Source organism: Stenella coeruleoalba (assembly GCF_951394435.1).
Source record: "Stenella coeruleoalba genome assembly, chromosome: 10".
NCBI lineage: Eukaryota > Metazoa > Chordata > Mammalia > Artiodactyla > Delphinidae > Stenella > Stenella coeruleoalba.
This window is the reverse complement of record NC_137156.1, coordinates 95056582-95076925: the sequence shown is the minus strand read 5'-3', so window position 1 is coordinate 95076925 and position 20344 is coordinate 95056582. Positions and strand designations below refer to the sequence as shown.

General features: G+C 36.4%; 1 protein-coding gene across 1 annotated transcript in view; it reads right to left on the bottom strand.

Annotated features, from left to right (window-relative positions):
• GRM7 (glutamate metabotropic receptor 7) overlaps window positions 1-20344 on the bottom strand; it is a gene marked incomplete at its 3' end in the record, with an annotated part of 1084681 nt that overhangs the window by 1042490 nt on the left and 21847 nt on the right. The window contains exon 2 of the mRNA XM_079934350.1: window positions 10640-10730. The remainder of the gene's footprint in view (window positions 1-10639; window positions 10731-20344) is intronic.

Sequence of the window (20344 nt, the reverse complement as noted above, 5' to 3'; positions counted from 1 at the left end):
CTTAGAGGAAATGGTTTCAGTTTTTAACCATTAAGAATGATGTTGGCTGTGGCTTTGTCATATATGGCCTTTATTATGTTGAGGTAGGTTCCTTCTATGTGTCATTTCTGGAGAGTTTTTATCATAAATGGGTGTTGAGTTTTCTCAAAAGCTTTTTATGCATCTATTGAGATTATAACATGGTTTTTATCCTTCAATTTGTTAATACAGTTATCACATTGATAGACTTGAAGAATTCTTGAATTCCTGGGATAAACCCCACTCGATCATGGTGTATGATCCTTTTAATGTGCTGCTGGATTCTGTTTGCTAGTACTTAGTTGAGGATTTTTGCATCTATGTTCATCAGTGATATTGGTCTGTTGTTTTCTTTGTTTGTGACATCTTTGTCTGGTTTTGGTATCAGGGTGATGGTGGCCTGGTACAATGAGTTTGGGAGTGTTCCTTCCTCTGCTATATTTTGGAAGAGTTTGAAAAGGATGGGTGTTAGCTCTTCTCTAAATGTTTGATAGAATTCACCTGTGAAGCCATCTAGTCCTGGGCTTTTGTTTGTTGGAAGATTTCTATTCACAGTTTCAATTTCAGTGCTTGTGATTGGTCTGTTTATATTCTGTATTTCTTCTTGGTTCAGTCTCAGAAGGTTGTGCTTTTCTAAGAATTTGTCCATTTCTTCCAGGTTGTACATTTTATTGCCATTTAGTTGTTTGTAGTAATTCTTCATAATTCTTTGTATTTCTGCAGTGTCAGTCGTTACTTCTCCTTTTTCATTCTAATTCTGTTGATTTGAGTCATCTCCCTTTTTTTCTTGATGAGTCTAGGTAATGGTTTATCAATTTACTCCGTCTTCTCAAAGAACCAGCTTTTAGTTTTATTGATCTTTGCTATTGTTCTCTTCATTTCTTCTTTATTTATTTCTGATCTGATATTTATGATTTCTTTTGTTCTGCTAACTTTGGGGGTTTTGTTGTTCTTCATTCTCTAATTGCTTTACGTGTAAGGTTAGGTTGTTTACATGAGACTTTTCTTGTCTCTTGAGGTAGGATTGTATTGCTATAAACTTCCCTCTTAGAACTGCTTTTGCTGCATCCCATAGGTCTTGGGTCGTCGTGTTTTCATTGTTATTTGTTTCTAGGTATTTTTTGATTTCCTCTTTGATTTCTTCAGTGATCTCTTGGTTATTTAGTAGCATATTGTTTAGCCTCCATGTGTTTGTATTTTTCAGTTTCTTTTTTTTCCTGTAGTTGATATCTAGTCTTATAGCGTTGTGGTTGGAAAAGCAACTTGATACAATTTCAATTTTCCTAAATTTACCAAGGCTTGATTTGTGACCCAAGACATGACCTATTCTGAAGAATGTTTCATGAGCACTTGAGAAGAAAGTGTATTCTGCTGTTCTTGGATGGAAGGTCCTATAAATATCAATTAAGTCCATCTCGTCTAATGTGTCATTTAAAGGCTGTGTTTCCTTGTTTTCATTCTGGATGATCTGTCCATTGGTGAAAGTGTGGTGTTAAAGTCTCCTACTCTTATTGTGTTACTGTCGATTTCCCCTTTTATGGCTGGTAGCATTTGCTTTATGTATTGAGATGCTCCTATGTTGGGTGCCTAAATATTTACAATTGTTATATCTTCTTCTTGGATTGATCCCTTGGTCATTAGGTAGTGTCCTTCTTTGTCTCTTGTAATAGTCTTTATTTTAAATTCTATTATGTCTCATATGACTACTGCTACTCCAGCTTTCTTTTGATTTTCATTTGCATTGAATATCTTTTTCTATCCCCTCACTTTCAGTCGGTATGTGTCCCTAAGTCTGAAGTGGGTCTCTTGTAAACAGCATATATAAGGGTCTTGTTTTTGTATCCATCCAGCCAGTCTGTGTCTTTTGGTTGGAGCATTCAATCCTTTTACACTTAAAGTAATTATCGATATGTATGTACCTATTACCATTTTCGCAATTGATACGGGTTTGTTTTTATAGGTCTTTTCCTTCTCTTGTGTTTCCTGCCTAGAGATGTTCCTTTAGCATTTGTTGTAAACCTGCATTAGGTGGTACAGAATTCTCTTAGCTTTTGCTTATCTTTAACGATTTTAACTTCTCTGTCAAATATGCATGAAATTCTTGCTGGGTAGAGTAATCCTGATTGTAGGTTTTTCCCTTTCATCACTTTAAATATGTCTTGCCACTCCCTTCTGGCTTGCAGAGTTTCTGCTGAAAGATCAGCTGCTAACCTTATGGGTATTCCCTGGAATGTTATTTGTTGCTTTCCTGTTGCTGCTTTTAATATTTTTTCTTTGTATGTAATTTTTGATAGTTTGATTAATATGTGTCTTAGCATGTTTCTCTTTGGGTTTATGGTGTATGGGACTCTGCACTTCATGGACTTGATTGACTACTTCCTTTGCCATGTTAGGGAAGTTTTCAACTATAATCTCTTCAAATATTTTCTCAGAACTTTTCTTTTTCTCTTCATCTTCTGCCCTTATAATTCAAATGTTGTGCGTTTAGGGCTTCCCTGGTGGCACAGTGGTTGAGAGTCTGCCTGCCGATGCAGGGGACACCGGTTCGTGCCCCGGTCTGAGAAGATCCCACATGCCGCGGAGCGGCTGGGCCCGTGAGCCTTGGCTGCTGAGCCTGTGCGTCTGGAGCCTGTGCTCCGCAACGGGAGAGGCCACAACAGTGAGAGGCCTGCGTACCACAAAAAAAAAAAAAAAAAAATGTTGTGCGTTTAGTGTTGTTCCAGGGGTCTCTGAGACTGTCCTCACTTCTTTTCATTCTTTTCTCTTTATTCTTCTCTGCGACAGTTATTTCCACTATTTTATCTTTCAGGTCACTTATCTGTTCTTCTGCCTCAGTTAATCTGATATTGATTCCTTCTAGAGAATTTTTAATTTCATTTATTTTGTTGTTCATCATTGTTTGTTTGCTCTTTAGTTCTTCTAGGTCCATGTTAAACATTTCTTGTACTTTCTCCATTCTATTTCCAAGATTTTGGATCATCTTTACTATCAGTACTCTGAATTCATTTTCAGGTAGACTGCCTATTTCCTCTTTATTTGTTTGGTCTAATGAATTTTTACTTTGCTCCTTCACCTGCTGCATATTTCTCTGTCTACTCAATTTGTTTAACTTACTGTCTTTGTGGTCTCCTTTTCACAGGCTGCAGGTTAACAGCTCCCATTGTTTTTGGTGTCTGCCCCCGGTGGGCGAAATTGCTTAAGTGGCTTGTGTAGGCTTCCTGTTGGAGGGGACTGGTGCTTGTGTTCTCGTGCGTGGGGCTGGATATTGTCCTTCTGGTTGGGCAGGGGCACGTCTGGTGGTGTGTTTTGGGGTGTTTGTGAACTCAGTATGACTTTAGGCAGCCTCTCTGTTAATAGGTGGGATTGTGTTCCTGTCTTGCTACTTGTTTGGCATGGGGCATCCAGCACTGTAGCTTGCTGGCTATTGGGTGGAGCTGGGTCTTAGTGTTGAGATGGAGATGTCTGGGAGAGTTCTCACCGATTGATACTATGTGCAGCCGGGAGGTCTCTGGTGGTCCAATATCTTGGACTCAGCTTTCCCACCTCGGAGGCTCAGGCCTGACACCTGGCCAGAGCACTAAGACCCTACCAACCACACAGCTTGGAATAAAAGGAAGAAAAAAAAGGAAAAAAAACAAATGGATAGAACCCCAAAGCAAATGGTAAAAGCAAACCTAAACAGACAAAATCACACAAAGAAACGTATACATACACACTCACAAAAAGAGAAAAAAAGAAAACATATTAAAAAATTAAAAAAATTTTTAAATAATAAAATTAAAAAATAAAAAACAGAAAAAAATAGAAGACAGCAACCAAACCAAAAAACAAATCCACCAATGATAACAAGCACTAAAAACTAAACTAAGATAAACATAAAAACTGGAAACAAATCAGATGCAAAAGCAAAGCCCAAGTCTACAGTTGCTCCCAAAGTCCACCACCCCAATTTTGGGAACATTCGTTGTCTATTCAGGTATTCCACAGATGCAGAGTTCATCAAGTTGATGGCAAGGGCTTAATATGCTGCTCCTGAGGCTGCACAGAGAAATCTCCCTTTCTCTTCTTTGTTCACACAGCTCCTGGTGTTTGGCTTTGGTTTTGGACCCACCTCTGCGTGTAGGCTGCCCTCAGGCATCGGTTCCCCACACAGACAAGAGGGGATAAAGCAGCAGCTGATTAGTGCTCTCTTGCTCACCCAGGCTGGGGAGAGGGAGGGGTACGGTAGTCATAACTGGAATGTGGGGCAAGCCTGTGGTGGCAGAGGCCAGTGTGATATTGCAACAATCTCAGGCACACTTCCTGTTCTCCCAGAAAAGTTGTCTCTGAATCTCAGAATCCTTGCAGTGGTGTGCTGCACAGGTTCCCAGTGGGGTGTGGGTAATGACCTGCACTTGCACACAGGATTCTTTGTGGCAGCAGAAGCAGTGTTAGCGTTTTATGCCTGTCTCTGGGGTCTGAGCTGATAGCCGTGGCTCGCGCCTGTCTCTGGAGCTCGCTTAGGCTGTGTCTGCCTTCTGTGGGCACACGGAACAGGAAAACCTCTCCTCACGCACCCCAAAACAATAGTCTCTTGCCTCTTTGGCAGGTCCAGACTTTTTCCCTGACTCCCTCCTGGCTAGCTGTGGCGCACTAGCCCCACAGGCTGTCTTCACGCAGCCAACCCCAGTCCTCTCCCTGGGGTCTGACCTCCAAAGCCCAAGCCTCAGCTCCCAACCCCACACACCCTGGTGGGTGAGCAGACAAGCATCTCAGGGTGGTAAGTACTGGTCAGCACTGATCCTCTGTGCAGGAATCTCTCCGCTTTGCCTTCCACACCCCCTGTTGCTGTGCTCTCCTCCGTGGCTCTGAAGCTTCTTCCCCCCTGCCCACATCCCGTCCCTGCCAGTGAAGGGACTTCCTAGTGTGTGGAAACTCTTCCTCCTTCACAGCTCTCTCCCAGAGGTGCAGGTCCCATCCCTATTCTTTTGCCTCTGTTTTTTCTTTTTCCTTTTTCCCTACCCAGGTAGGTGGGGATTTTCTTGCCTTGTAGGAAGTCTGAGGTCTTCTGCCAGCGTTCAGTAGGTGTTAGTTAGGAGTTGTTCCACACGCAGGTGTATTTTTGATGTACTTGTGCCGAGGAAGGTAATCTCCACGTCTTACTCCTCCGCCATCTTGTAGGTCTCCTTCCTAAAGGATTTAAATAGCTAAATCCTTTGTCCATTTACAAATTGGACTATTCAATTTTCTGTTGTTGAGTTACAGAAGTTTCTAAAAATATATTCTAAATATTAACCCTTTATCAAATATACATTTTGCAAATATTTTCTCTTTTGATAGGTCACCTTTTCACTCCATTGGCTGTATCCTTTGGTACACAGAAGATTTTAATTTTGATGTAGTTCAATTCATCTATTTTTCCTTTTGTTACCTGCACTTTCAGTGTCATATGTAAGAAATCATTGCACAATTCAACATCAAGAAGCTGTTTCCCTATGTTTTCTTCTCAGCATTGTATAGTTTTAACTCTTACATCGAAGTCTTTGATCCATTTTGCATTATATTTGTGTACATGGTATCTGGTAACACAGCAACTTCATTCTTTTGCATGTAGATATCCAGCTTTCCCAACATCATTTCTTGAAAAAAAACTGTCTTTTCCCCAGTGAAAGGTCTTCACACTCTTGTTAAAAATCATTCAACCACATATGCAAGGATTTATTCCTAGGATCTATATTACATTCCATTGGTCTATATTTCTGTCTATATGCCAGTCTCACATTGTTTTGTTTATTTATTTTTTTATTTTTTGTGGTACGCAGGCCTCTCACTGTTGTGGCCTCTCCCGTTACGGAGCACAGGCTCCAGATGCGCAGGCTCAGCAGCCATGGCTCACGGGCCTAGCCGCTCTGTGGCATGTGGGATCTTCCCGGACTGGGGCACGAACCCGTGTCCCCTGCATCGGCAGGAGGACTCTCAACCACTGCGCCACCAGGGAAGCCCTCACATTGTTTTGATTACTGTAGTTCTATAATAAGTTTTAAAATCAGAAAGACCCCAATTTTGTTCTTTTTCAAGTTTCTTTTGCCTGTTCAAGATCCCTTAAGATTCCATGTGAATTATAGGATGAACTCTTCTATTTATTTCTGCAAAAAAAAAAATGCTGAGGTTTTGTAGGGATTGCTTTTGGGTATTGACATTTTAATAATTATTCCAGCCATAAACATAAGATGTCTTTCCATTTATTTGTGTCTTCTTTAATTTCTTCCAGCAATATTTTCTAATTTTCAGCATACAAATCTTTCATGTCCATGGTTCAGCTTACTCCTAAGTATTTTGTTATCTTTGATACTACTGTAAATGAGATTTATTTTAAATTTTGTTTTCAGATTATTCATTGTTAGTGTATAGAAACACAACTAAATTTTGGGTGTTGATTTTGTATCCTGAAGTTTTGCTGAATTCATTTATTAGCTCTAACAGTTGTGTGTGTGTGTAATTTTTAGAGTTTTCTATAAATAAGATTATTTCACCTGCTGAGATAATTTTACTCCTTTCCTTTTAATTTGGATGCCTTTTCTTTCAAGTTTAATTGCTCTGGCTAGGACATCCAGTAAAATTTTTTTTTTTTGGCTGTGCTGGGTCTTCGTTGCTGCGCACTGGCTTTGTCTTGTTGCGGCGAGTGGGGGTTACTCGTCGTTGCATTGCATGTGCTTCTTATTCCAGTGGCTTCTCTTGTTGCAGAACATAGGTTTTAGGCACACGGGCTTCAGTAGTTGTGGCACGTAGGCTCAGTAGTTGTGGCTCATGGGCTCTAGAGCACAAGCTCAGTAGTTGTGGTGCCTGGGCTTAGTTGCTCTGCAGCATATGGGGTCTTCCCGGACCAGGGATCGAACCTGCATCCTCTGAATCGGCAGGCATATTCTTAACCACTGCACCACCAGAGAAGTCTCTCCAGTACAATTTTGAATAGAAGTAGGTATCTTTGTTTTATTCCTGAATTGAGAGGAAAAGCCTTCATTCATTCACCACTATAACTGATGTAAGCTGTGGGATTTTCACATATGGCTTTTACTATATTGATGTGGTTTCTTTCTATTCCTAGTTTGCTGAGTATTTCATAATGAAATGGTGCTGAATGTTGACAAATGCTTTTTCTGCATTAATTGAGATGAATATTCTTTTCCTTCATTCTGTCAATGTGATATGTTACATTGGTTGACTTTCATACATTGCACATACTTTCATTGCAGGCATAAACCCCACTTGGTCATGGTGTATAGTCCTTTTAATGAGCTGTTGAATTGTTTGCTATTTTACTGAGGATATTTGTATTAATAAAGATAAGGGATATTGATCTCTAGAATTTTTGTAGTGCTTTGTCTGACTTTGGTATCAGAGTACTGCTGGCCTCATAGAGTGAGTTAGAAAGTACTCCCCCTTCAATTTTTGAAAGAGTTGGAAAAGTATGGATCTTAGTTATTCTTTAAATGTTTGCCAGAACATAATGGTTAAACCATCTGGTCATGGGTTTTTCTTTCTTAGGCGGTTTTTGATTACTGATTAAATCTCACAAGTAGTTAGGGATCTATTCAGATTTTCTATTTCTTCATGGGTCCATCTTTGTAGGCTGTATATTTCTAGAAATTTCTCCATTTCATCTAGATTGTCCAGTTTTTTGTGTATAGTTATCCATAGTAATATCTTGTAATTCTTTTTATCTCTGTAAAATTGATAGTGATATCACAATTTCATTTCTGATTTTAGTAACAGGAGTATTGTCTTTTTCTTTCCTAGTCAGTCTAGTTAAGAGCTTGTCAATTTTGTCATTTTTTTTTTCAAAAAACTAATTCTTGTTTTCAGTGATTTTCTCAATTGTTCTATTCTCTATTTCATTCATCACTGCTCTAAGCTTATTATTTCCTTCTTTCTCCCAGCTCTGGGCTTAGTTTGTTCTTTTTTATAGTTTCTTTGGGCTGAAAGTTAGCTAATTGATTTGAGATCTTACTTCTTTTTAAATGTAAGCATATACAGCTATAAATTTCCCTTTAAACACTGATTTAGTTGCAGCCCATGTTGCATTCTTACCTTCATTTGACTAAAGACTTCTTTTTTTCACATCTTTGTTGGAATATAAATGCTTTACAATGTTGTGTTAGTTTCTGCTGTACAACAAAGTGAATCAGCTATATGTATACATACATCCCCATACCCCCTGCCTCTTGAGCCTCCCTCCCACCCTCCCTATCCCATCCCTCTAGGTCATCAAAAAGCACCGAGTTGATCTCCCTGTGCTTTGCAGCAGCTTCCCACTAGCCATCCATTTTACATTTGGTATTGTATATACGTCAAAGCTACTCTCTCACTTCATCCCAGCTTCCCCTTCCCCCCCTCGTGCCTCCTTGTGTGACCCAATAGTTGTTTATGAGTGTGCAATTTAATTTCCATATATTTGTGTATTTTTCAGTTATTTTCTGATAATAATTTCATTACATTGTTATAGAAAAGATACTTTGATTTCCATCTTTTAATAAAATGTGTATTCTGATTTTGTTGGATAGAATATTCCTTACATATCTATTAGGTCCAGTTGGTCTAAAATGTTCAAATGCTCCATTTCCTTATTGACCTTCTTTCTCATTTTTCTATCCATTAGTGAAATACTGATGTTTCCTGCTATAATTGTAGACCTAACTTTTTGTACCTTCACTTCTGTCTATATTTGCTTCATGTATTTTAGGACCTCTGATGTTTGGTACATACAAATTTATAAGTGTTATATATTCTTGGTAAATTGATCCTTTTTATCAATATATAATGCCCTTCTTTGTCTCCTGCAAGAGTTTTTGACTTAAAGTCTATTTTGTCAGATATGAGTTTAGCCATCCTTGTTACTTGTTTGGTTACTATGTGCATGGAATATCCTTTTCCATTCTTTCACTTGTAACCTATGTATGTCCTGAGATCTAAGATGAGTCTCTTGTAGACAGCATATAGTTGTATTTTGTTTTTTTGCTTTATTTCAGTTCATGCTGTTACTCTGTGACGTAAGAATCTGAGACATATGAATGATGTGCATTGTGGTTAAGATTAAATGATAAAAAGTACCTCAAATTACACTCTAAGGCTTAGAAAAGTATAATATCACAACCTGACAAATATGACACTAAAAGGAAATAAGGTAGCAATATATTCATTTAACCTAGGAGTATGAATAAAAATTATATGTAAATACAGTGAATAACGTGAACATCTAACGGAAGAATAACATGCGATGAAAAAGAAGAGTTTGTTCCAGGAATGCAGGGATGAACCCACATTAGGAAATCAAGTAATACAGTCCAACATGCTAATAAACTAGAGGAGTAAAAATATCTGGCACCTTTTTTAAGAGTAAAATAATTTAAAAAATTCAGCATTTATTACTGATTTGACTAAATACAGAATAAAACTGTAATTAAAAGTATTCATGCAAAACCAGTAGACTATATCAATTTCAACAGAAAAACTATAAATGAAAAGTACTGGGAAAGACTCATATCATATTATTATTTTTATTCAACATTATTCTGACATGTCTAGTAAATGTAATACCAAAGAGTAAGATATAGATAAATAAGGTAAGAACGTGTAAGTATTTTCAGATCGGGTCCATTAAGTCCATGGAAATAAATGAAAAGTGCATTAGTATTGATAAGAATAAAGAAAGTTAGCTATCTTGAAAAAACATTCACAAAAGCAATAACTTTTCTATACTGCAGCAATAAAAAATAAAAACTTATGTACTAAGAAAATAGGATTGAAATAGTAAGTAGAACTTCAAAATACACAGAATTAAAATTAACCACAAAATACTCAAAGCAATATGAAGCAAATGATATGTGATTTTTGATAGATACACCATAATTCTAAACAGGGATCTTAATAGCATTGGAATGTAATTTCTCCTCAAATTTATTTATGAATTTAATAATCTTTTAATCAAACTTTCAATGAGGAATTTTTGGCAAATTTAATTTAATGTTCACTTCTAAACAATGCATATGCAAGAATAGCAAAGAATATTAAAAAGTGGTTATGTCCAATAAAGTGACAAAAAATCTATAAAGCTACAATAAGCATTAGATTTGTGTAGATACACAGACATAAATGTCAGTAAGACAAAAAAATAGAATAGAATAAGTATTTTTCTATCAGAATAATTTAATCTCATGAAACATAAGCTAACTTTCCAACCACCAAGGAAGAATAACTTTTTGATACATAGTAAATGAACAGTTGGTTATTCATTTTGAAAAAAAATGCACGTACACACACACACACACACACACACACACACACACACACAAACACACACCACAGTGCTCTCTCCATGCCATAAAATTTCTGAAATTCAGATAAAATGAAGTTTGAAAAGTAATAAAACCATACAAATTTTAAGTTACAGGAAAATTTGGGGAGACATTATAAGCTCTCTTTAAAAAAATACTTGAATTGAGGAGAAAAAGGATAATTTTCCATTAAAAATGACATAAATTACTGGAAAAACTATTAATATTTGCATTGTAAGACTATTGTGAAAATTAGATGAACTACTGTAAGTAAAGCTTAATACAGAATTTCAAAAACAGTAAAAAAATACCTGTTACTTCTCTTTTACAAGTCACTTCTGCATTTCTATGATGTGTCCAGGAGGTAATTTTCCCAAAATAAGGTAATCTTTGCCACAGCAGCTGAAAAACAAACAAACAAAACCTGTGTTGGCATACTGGCTTACAGAGATCCCTGTGCCCCCAAAACAAAGACTTCCTCATATTACCATTTCTCACTCACTTCTTATTTTTCACACCCAAATTTTTTTCCTTAAATATATATTATATATAGTATATATAACATATACATTTTATTATATATATATAATACCACAATAAAATTACTTAACAGAGCTAACGCTTTCTACCTAATACTTGCCACCATAAATTCCTGCAAAGAATTATTGTTAAGAGTTCTATGGACCTTATGTTCACCATTAGTGTTTCATTTGAACACAGAAACTTCAAGTTCTGCATTCCTTAAGATCCATTTTGATTTGTTATCTTTATGGATGTTTTCTCCCTCTAGGGGGAGAAAATGTTTCCTCTAGTTTCCCCTAGAAAAACTCAGGACTGTTGCATTTCCAGTGTTCCCTGATGTTTGATAATCTCTGTTTGTCACTCACATTAGAAAATAACTGAGCTTGTTGTAATTTTTGTATGTGTGGTATAAAATATATAACATTAAAGTTACCATGTTAACTATTTTAAGTGTATAGTTCAGTAGTGTTAAGCATATTCACAAAATTGTGCAACAGAACTCTAAAACTTTTTCATCCTACAGCCCTGTAATTCTATACCAACCAAATACTGATCCCCCCGATCACTGCTCCCAGCCCTTGGCAGTCATCTTTCTACTTTCTGTTTCTATGATTTTGACTACTTGAGATACTGCATGAGTGGAATTACACAGTATTTGTCCTTCGGTGACTGGATTATTGTGCTTAGCATAATGTGCTTCAGGTTCACCATGCTGTAGTATGTAACAGAATTTCCTTCTTTTAAAAGGCTGTATGAGATTCCACTGTATGTATATACCATATTTGCTTAATCGATTCACCAGTTAATGGGCATCTGAGTTTTTTCTACTTCTTGGCTATTCTGAATAATGCTGCCATAAATACTGATATGCTGATATCTCTTCCAGATCATGATTTGGATTCTTTTGGATATGTACCTGGAGGTAGGATTGCTAGGTCATATGGTAACTTTTTTCAACTTCTTGAGGAACCTGCACTCACAAGAATATTTTTTTAGTTCCCTGTGTTATGTTTTATTCCAGACTGAAATCTTTATACATTAATGGCATACTATGTATATTCTGTTTTCACTCCCCTACCCCTCTGCCACATCATGTTTGCTTAGTTTCTGTGATATTTCATTATTTCTCACCTAATGTGTATAACTTTGTCCAGATTTTTTCTCTCTTCTGATATAACTGAGATTAACTTTCTTTACTACATTTACAACTTTCCTGGCACTTACTTACTTTTTCTGAGTTATAATTGGATAGATGGGTTTTGCAGCCAGTTTGCTCTACTGTTGTATGTGGGGTGGATAGGAGAAAGGGGAGAGTTAAGAGCTCTTTTGGGCACCTTGGATATTCTTTCTGGGAAGATACCTTTTCCAATGACTTAGATACCTTCTGACAACATACGTTCCAATCAAATGTAGCTCTGCTCTTGGGAGAGGAAACCCATTGCCCCCACCACCCCTGCCTATCATCATTACCACCAAAGCTGTGACTAACTGAAGAGCTTAAGCCACGATCAGAAATACTCAGATGCTCTTATTTACATCTATTTTTATATTTCTTTTCCCATCAGCAGTTCATACTAACCCCTCACACTCAATATAGTAAAAAGGGGGGAAATAACGCTTCCTTCTTTTGAGACTGAAGGTTATTAGAAGTTTCTGGATTTTGTCAACTCATCATTGCAGATGCAAAATATGATATCTATGACTAAATACAGCACAACACTCCCCTGAAATTTCCTTTATATCCTTGGTCACTGCTGTGATCTGAATGTTTGTACCTACACCTAAATTCATATGTTGAAATCCCAAAGCTCAATGTGATGCTATTAGAAAGAAGGGTCTTTGGGAAATGTTTAGGTCATAAAGGTGAAGCTCTCATGAATGGGATTAGTGTTCTTATAAAAGAGACCCCATCAAGCTTCCTGGCCCCTCCTGCTATATAAGGATACAAAGAGGATAAGCCTGTAACTCACAGGAGGGCCCTCACCCAACAACAGTAGCACCTGATCAATGACTTCCAGCCTCCAGAACTATGAGAAATACATTTGTTTTTTCATAAGCTACCCAGACTATGGTACTTTGTTACAGCAGCCCAAATGGACTAAGATAATCACTTTAAAAAAACATTTATCACAGGACCTCCCTGGTGGTCCAGTGGTTAAGGCTCCATGCTCCCAATACAGCGGGTGCAGGTTCCATCCCTGGTTGGGGAACTAGATCCCACGTGCCACAACTGAGAGCCCGCATGCCACAACTAAACATCCCGCAAGTCGCAATGAAGATCCGCGTGCTGCAACTAAGACCCAGTGCAGCCAAATAAATATTTTTTCAAAAATTTATAATATGTCATACCCTACTTCTTGCTTGACAGTTGTTATTCTTTATATTTATTTGTCTGTGTACACCTTTGTTTGTAATGATAGGGGAAGAGCTATCTCATCCTCCCCATTTAATTACATATTTTTGAGAAAAGAGTGGAGACCCAAATTCTATATAGCATTAGTCCTTAGAAATTAAGACTCCCTTTTGAATCAATAATCTCAGACAAAATTGTAGAATGATCTCAAATGAAATGGGCTGTAGTTATTACTTTTTTCATATAGACAAGTTTATACTTCTCTAGTAATTATTTGCTTTGAAATAAATAGAAAATAAATTGTAGGAAGGTCAACAATACTTTCCTGAGGAAATATATGACATTGATCATAAATTCATTCTTACACGTGCTTGACCTGAACCATTTCAACTGCCCTCCACTACAGGCATAGCCTGGAATATTGCAGGTTTGGTTTCAGACCATCACAGTAAAGTGAATATCATAATAAAGTGAGTCACACAATTTTTTTTTTTGCTTGCCAGTGCATATAAAAGTTATGTTTACACTATACTATAGTCTATTAAACATGCAATAGCATTATGTCTTAAAAATGCACATGTGTTAATTAAAAATATTTTGTTGCTAAAAAAAAATGCTAACCATCATCTAACGACGTAGGGCTGCCACAAACCTTCAGTTTGTAAAATCAACAATATCTGCAAAGCACAATAAAACAACGTGCAATAAAATGAGGTATGCCTGTATGTCTCCCCAAAAACTTTGCTCGACACATTATAGTACAAATATTTACCTAAAGCCTATACCACCTTTCATGGTATCACATTCTTATCCCTTGGCATTAGGAGTAAAATATTTATTATCACATTCATCTTTTATTAGTTTGAAATCTGACATTTCTATCTCAGAAGATGCTTAAAGGTAAGCTCTCCACTATTTCTGAAATCCTTTTCTCATGATATTTCAAAAACATAAACTTCATTAATGAGAAAAAGAAGAAAATTAGATAACTGCTCTACTTAATATTGTATAATGATTTATTATTATATTTGCTTATAATGTAACTCTTTTTAGAGTTTAATTAATCCCACTTGGTGTTTAAGTATCCTATATATCTGCCAACAGGAGTTCAATTTCTAGTTGCTGTTTATTATCAAGATAATTGGGCTTATTACTTAAGCATGGTGCCTCTCTGGCATTCAGCCCCGATGGGATATTTTATATGTATTGTATCTGGAAAGGAAAGTATACATTTCCTCAAAAGCAGATGTTGAAACAACATTAAGAACTTGATTTTTTTTTCAAACCACCATAATGCACCAAATTGGAGCTAAGACAATGTAGAAGAATCAAATGCATTAATCTCATGAATGGAACACTTTCTCTTAAACTGTTAAGTTTATATTTACTGTTCTCTCAAATAATTCTATGGTTTTATTTATCTACGCACATTCATGTAAATATTTCTAAAGGTGTTTTACATTTCAAGCTTAGTTGGTTGAACTATATTTTGCCTGCTTGTAACTTTTTCTTTCTGAAAAATAATTTTCAAACTTTTACTAAGTTTTCTTTCTGAAGAGCTGTCAAGTTTCCAGTTTTTAATACAAAATTTATTTTGAGATACATGGAGTAACAGAAGACCCCAAGCAAAATCTTGGAGAAAATTATACAAAATTTTAAGTCTAGGAATTAAAAGTGGAGGACTGACAGATCAGCTGTATCATTTCTTCTTTGCTAACTCCATTTCAACACTTGATGACAAACTAGGCTTTGAGAACAAGCTTGAAATAAAATTTATGCTAAACATGAAAGTACATGAGCATGAGACTTGCATATACTTTACCATGGCCCATAAAACTCAGGACAATCATATTAATCCCAAATAACCCAGAGAGAAAGGACTTTAGAAAGACTGGGATGGGTCTTGATTCTATTGTCAAAGGAAGGTGTCACTATGCATAGGTATATAATCCCTAGGACATAACCAGTGACAAAATCTTCACTTTCCTAATATAACAAGCACTTCTTACTAAACCATAAGCTTTTAGAGGATGGGAAAATATTAATTTATCATTATATTCCCAGCATTGAGCAAAATATCAGGTTCCTGGAATAGATTTACCAAATGATTGCTGAATGGATAGATAAACAAATGGTGAGGAAATCGATCAATCTAGCAGTGGTACATTAAAGTTACTACTTAAAATCTTAATTGACTTGTAATAGTACTCAAATCACCAATATAAATGTCACTTTTACCATGAAAATGAAATCCTTCTAATTACATAATACCATATGATTATTTTAAGCTACCCACTCTCAAAGCAAAGAAATAATGAAAAAGGCACATTCTAAATATTATGAGGTCTCAAAACATAGCAACAGTATGCATTCACAAAAACATCCAATGTAATGTTATAATAATTTCCAGTTTTTAAAAAAATGTCTCCTTTTAGAAACCTACTTTATTATTGATGAAATGGAAATAGAGCTTGGGAAAGAAGCTATTTATCTTTTCTTTTAAAACCCACTTTCCCTTAAAATGTGATGATTCTTTGGGCCATTGTGCTGCATTTATATGTGCCCAAGAAACAGACTTCAAGAAGAAAAGAAAATATATCTCTCTGTTCACTCCTCTTACCTTCTTTTTCTTCTTTGTTAACTCAGAAGCACAGGAGATACATGTAACATAGGAAGTTAGAATAAAAAGTCTCCCTAGGACTTTGAAAACACTTCATCAAAATGAAATACAATTTCTCTTATCCAGTATGTGCTTTTTCTCTTCTTTGGCTTCAATTTTATTTTCGTATGTCCTTGTTTCTACACTTTTTTCCCAAACTACTTAAAATATCAGTAAGAATCTTATGACACCTACAGTTTAAGTATACAAATTGTAATGGCACCTTTTTCTCAAAGCTCTTTAGTAGACCTTAATCCTCTACATTTCTGTCACACCTGAGTAGATTCCTACCACATACAGTGTGGTTTTACATCATCAGTGATCTTTGATAATATGTAACAATATGTTTTTGTAAATAGCATAGACTGATCCAGAAAACAAGAAGGTTGAATATTGAAGACAGGGATTAGGAGGCTCAGACTAGATTGTGAAGGGTTAATGGGCATCAGGATTAAACTTTCCTATGAAGGAGAATCAGCTGAATATCAGACCTAAACTTAAAACTGATCTGACACGACTGCATAAAAGGTCAATGTGTACCTGAACTTACATACATGTGCTGTAAGTTTGGTAGGTCCCTTACTGGTTTCTATAATCATGTCAGTTTATAGACATAGACCACGGCATGGAATACCCATGTGTAATGTGATTACTGGAAGAAGTGTGTGATATGTGGTGGCTTACTTTGCGCATCCTGCTTTACCACCGGTGATTTATATTTGCTGGTGAATAGTTTTCATATCATGGCACCTGTGGCAAATTAAGTCCTCTCTTTCAAGGGGGCAAAGATCTCAGTATAACAAGATTCCAGGCTTAGCAACTTCTGACAGATAAACCTATGCAGAGGACAGTCCTACTCATTTCGCCTAAGCAGGAAGAATGGAAGGGAGCTCTGAATTTAGATACACTGGGCTCAGACATCACTTACTGGGATTGTGGGCAATTCTCTAGGCCTCTGTTTGCTCATCTGCTTGTTATGAAAATTAAATGAGAAAATACACAAAAGTAGATGTAACAAAAACTCAAAAATTCAGTAATGGTCTTCAGCATCATCAAGTAGCATTTATGATGCTTACATTATGAAATTTAAATATCTACTACTCCTAAGGTGTTGAATGTTATCAAGAACAAGGAAACATTTCAAACCCAGAAGAATCCTTTTTATTGGACGAGAATATTTATGTGAAATGAAGAGAATGGACTTTGTGGCACAACATTTAAATATAGTCATTTGTTACCTAGTTTTATTTCTCTAAATCACAGTTCTGAAAGCCTGTCAGCTAGAAAATAAACTTTCCAGAAACTTAACAATGAGAAGTAACAGTCAAAATGAATATGGAAAATACAGCTGGCCTAACAGAGTAAACCATTTTTTCCAGTTGTGTTTAGATATTTCAATAAATAGCCTACAACACTATTGTTATTCTTATAACAAGTAACATATGGTAACATAATCCACTAGTGGTATTCAGCTGCAGGATGACTTACGTACACTGCTGACACCATTTGTAGTGAAAATAAAATTGTCAAATGGTATACGGAGAGAATTCTTTACATTATATTGTGACCATCGTATTTGTTTTATAACTATTATTTCCATACATGTGATCAAGTGTAGTAATAAACGTGGGAGAAAACAGTAGTGTCTCTTGAAAATCTTCTTTTAAAATTTTGGTTGCCATGTCATATTCTTATTTCTGCCTTGCCCTTGTGTTTGGCTTGTTGACATTCCATGCTATATTCTGTGACAAATAAGATATTTACCTTTCTAATTGCTATAAAATAAAGGTAAGTCAGACTGCCTGAATTCTAAAGAGCTGGTTTTAATGTAAGAATGGCTCCAATGGAGATGAGCATGTATTCTAGGCTCTTATTTAAGCCACAGAAGTTCAGGGCCACGCAATGCTGTCACTCTTGAACTTCCATTTCCTTAAAGGCACAAAGTAATCACCTCCTAGCTATTCACTCAGTTGACATGAAGAATTTTTACTGAGGCTGGACATAAGTGGGGTAGAGGAGGAACAGAGATTCTTATGCTAAAATGAAAATTCCTCATCGAACAGAAAAGATGTCAAACATTTAAGTAGCGAGAACTCACAAGGAAGGACAAATAAATATTCTAGGATAAAGAGTAGCCGATATTAACAACTGAAGTTATTTCATGGTTCCAGGTATAGGTGGGGTGGAGCAAAATTAAGAATTCCATTGAGAAGTAATAATGATTTTGGTGATTATAAATTCTTCATTGAATTAGTTTGGGCTTTGGACAATACATGATTACAATACCTGTGGTATCAACAAAAGTTTAATTAAAATCTTTTACGATTTGTGTTAAATTTAGAACCTACAGGAGCAATGTGGCAAAGCAGGTGATGGTGTTGTTTCTTAAACATTTTCATATTCAAATTTGAATCTACACTATACTTTAATATGGTAGATCATCAGTACCAGAGATCACTAGCGTATCAGCTCGTACAACAAAAACATAAAGCCCTTTTTTATTCCTGCCCCATAATTCTTATACCCGTCACTGCAGGGGCGAATTGATCCCTTATTTCTAGATCAGTCTGAATGAAGGTTCTGGAATGCATCCTGTCTTTAGGCAGACGTACGTAACTTAAGGATTCTGAGGTCAACAGTTTAGAGATCAAGTTAAATTTGGTCTAACTTCATGTCCACTACTGGTAACAGAATTGTTACCCTATTTCTGTTAATTAGCCTCCACCTCATACTATTCTTTTTTTAATCTGTGAAATATTTTGAATAAAAGAAAAATGATAAATTTCATGCATTAGAAAGATATCCATGAAAGCAACGTATAGAATGAACTGAAAGCAGGAAAGCTAAGGTGCAGAGACCGCTGGGAAGAACTTATGTAAAAACATAAGGTATAAATCAGAACAATGTAGCAAGGTAGAGAGACACAGGAGGTGGGTCTCTCAGAGAGACACTGAATAAGGGTGAATAAAAAGAAGCTATTTAATTGGACACTAAAAAATTGTGGATCAATATAAAACAGTAGTTGTTTCAAACCCAAATTGGAAAAGGTTGCAAAAGGAATGAAATGGGAGGAAGGAGAACGAGCCAGTACTTAGCAATTTAGTGACAACTGAGCAAGTACTCACACACACCTTGAACTAGTGTTGTTTTAGTTCTACAGCTTGTTTAAAGACAGTTTAATTTGATCGTGAGTTGATTCACTATGACAAAAAATATTTTTATTTAACAACTGTGTTTCTGTAATTATTCTCAATGTTGGAAATTCAAAGGTGAATAAGTTGCTCCGATGCGGATACCACAATCTTCTGCAAAATGGTACAAACTGAGGCATTTGTCCACATAATTCAGACAAATTAAGTTTCAATTAAAGTCAGGATTGTGTTTGGCTAAATTGCTCACACTGGCTTTACCCTATCAATCTGGTTTACTGCATAATTATTTGACCCTTGGCTTCACTTTGCTTGTGTTAGACACAGTCAATAACTTGGTGGCAGGACCTGCAACCAAAGCTTTGAAAATAATGGTGCTGATTGATCAAAAGTGCTAATGTATATGAAAGTGCCTTGCAAATCGTAAAATACTACATAGACAAAACTGCCACCCATTCTCTTCAAAAAGAATTTAGTCTTCCAAACACCAGACTACCATCCAAAACATGATCTTGTGTCATTTGGCACTGGCTTCATGAGTTGTGATGCCAGAAAATAAAATATTTCATTGCTTTCTGGCAGACATGTAGCATGTACTGGTAATATCAGACATTACCTACTGTGATGGTTAATTTTATATGTCAACTTGCCTGGGCCATGGGGTGTCCAGATATTTGGTCAGACATCATTCTGGGCATTTCTGTGTTTTTAGGTGAGCTTAACACTTAAGTCAGTGGACTTGGACTAAAGCAGATTGCTCTCCATAATGTGGGTGTGCCTCACCCAAGCAAATGAAGGCGTGAAGAGAACAAAAAGACCAGCTTGCCCTGAGCTAGACAGAAATCTCCAGAAGACTGCCTTCAGACTTCATCTGCAACATGGCTCTTCCCATTTCAATAGCAGACTGCCTTCACACTCAAATGGGAACATCAGCCCTCCTAGGTCTCCAGCTTGCCCATCTTCAGAATGGAACTGAAACATTAGCTCTCTCTGGTCTCCAGCCTACTGGCCCACACTGCAGATTTTTTACTTGCCAGCCTCGATAACCACTTGAACCAATTCCTTATTATAAATCTCTTTACATATAGTCTATCCACTGTGATTTTGTGACTTATAATAAATATATATTTGGTCTTCATCTTTGAGCCAGTTTTTGTCACAGAGCTCCTAAAACCTTCGAAATTTCCTAAGTGATTAAGAGTGATAAAGGTGTCTTGATCTTCATAATAAACCCCTTTCAATCACAACTGGGTTTATGTTAATGAAGTGACTTTTGGAAAGCACTTAAGGATGAGGGCTGGTTGCCAGGGGAAGAGCCCCATGTAATTGGAGA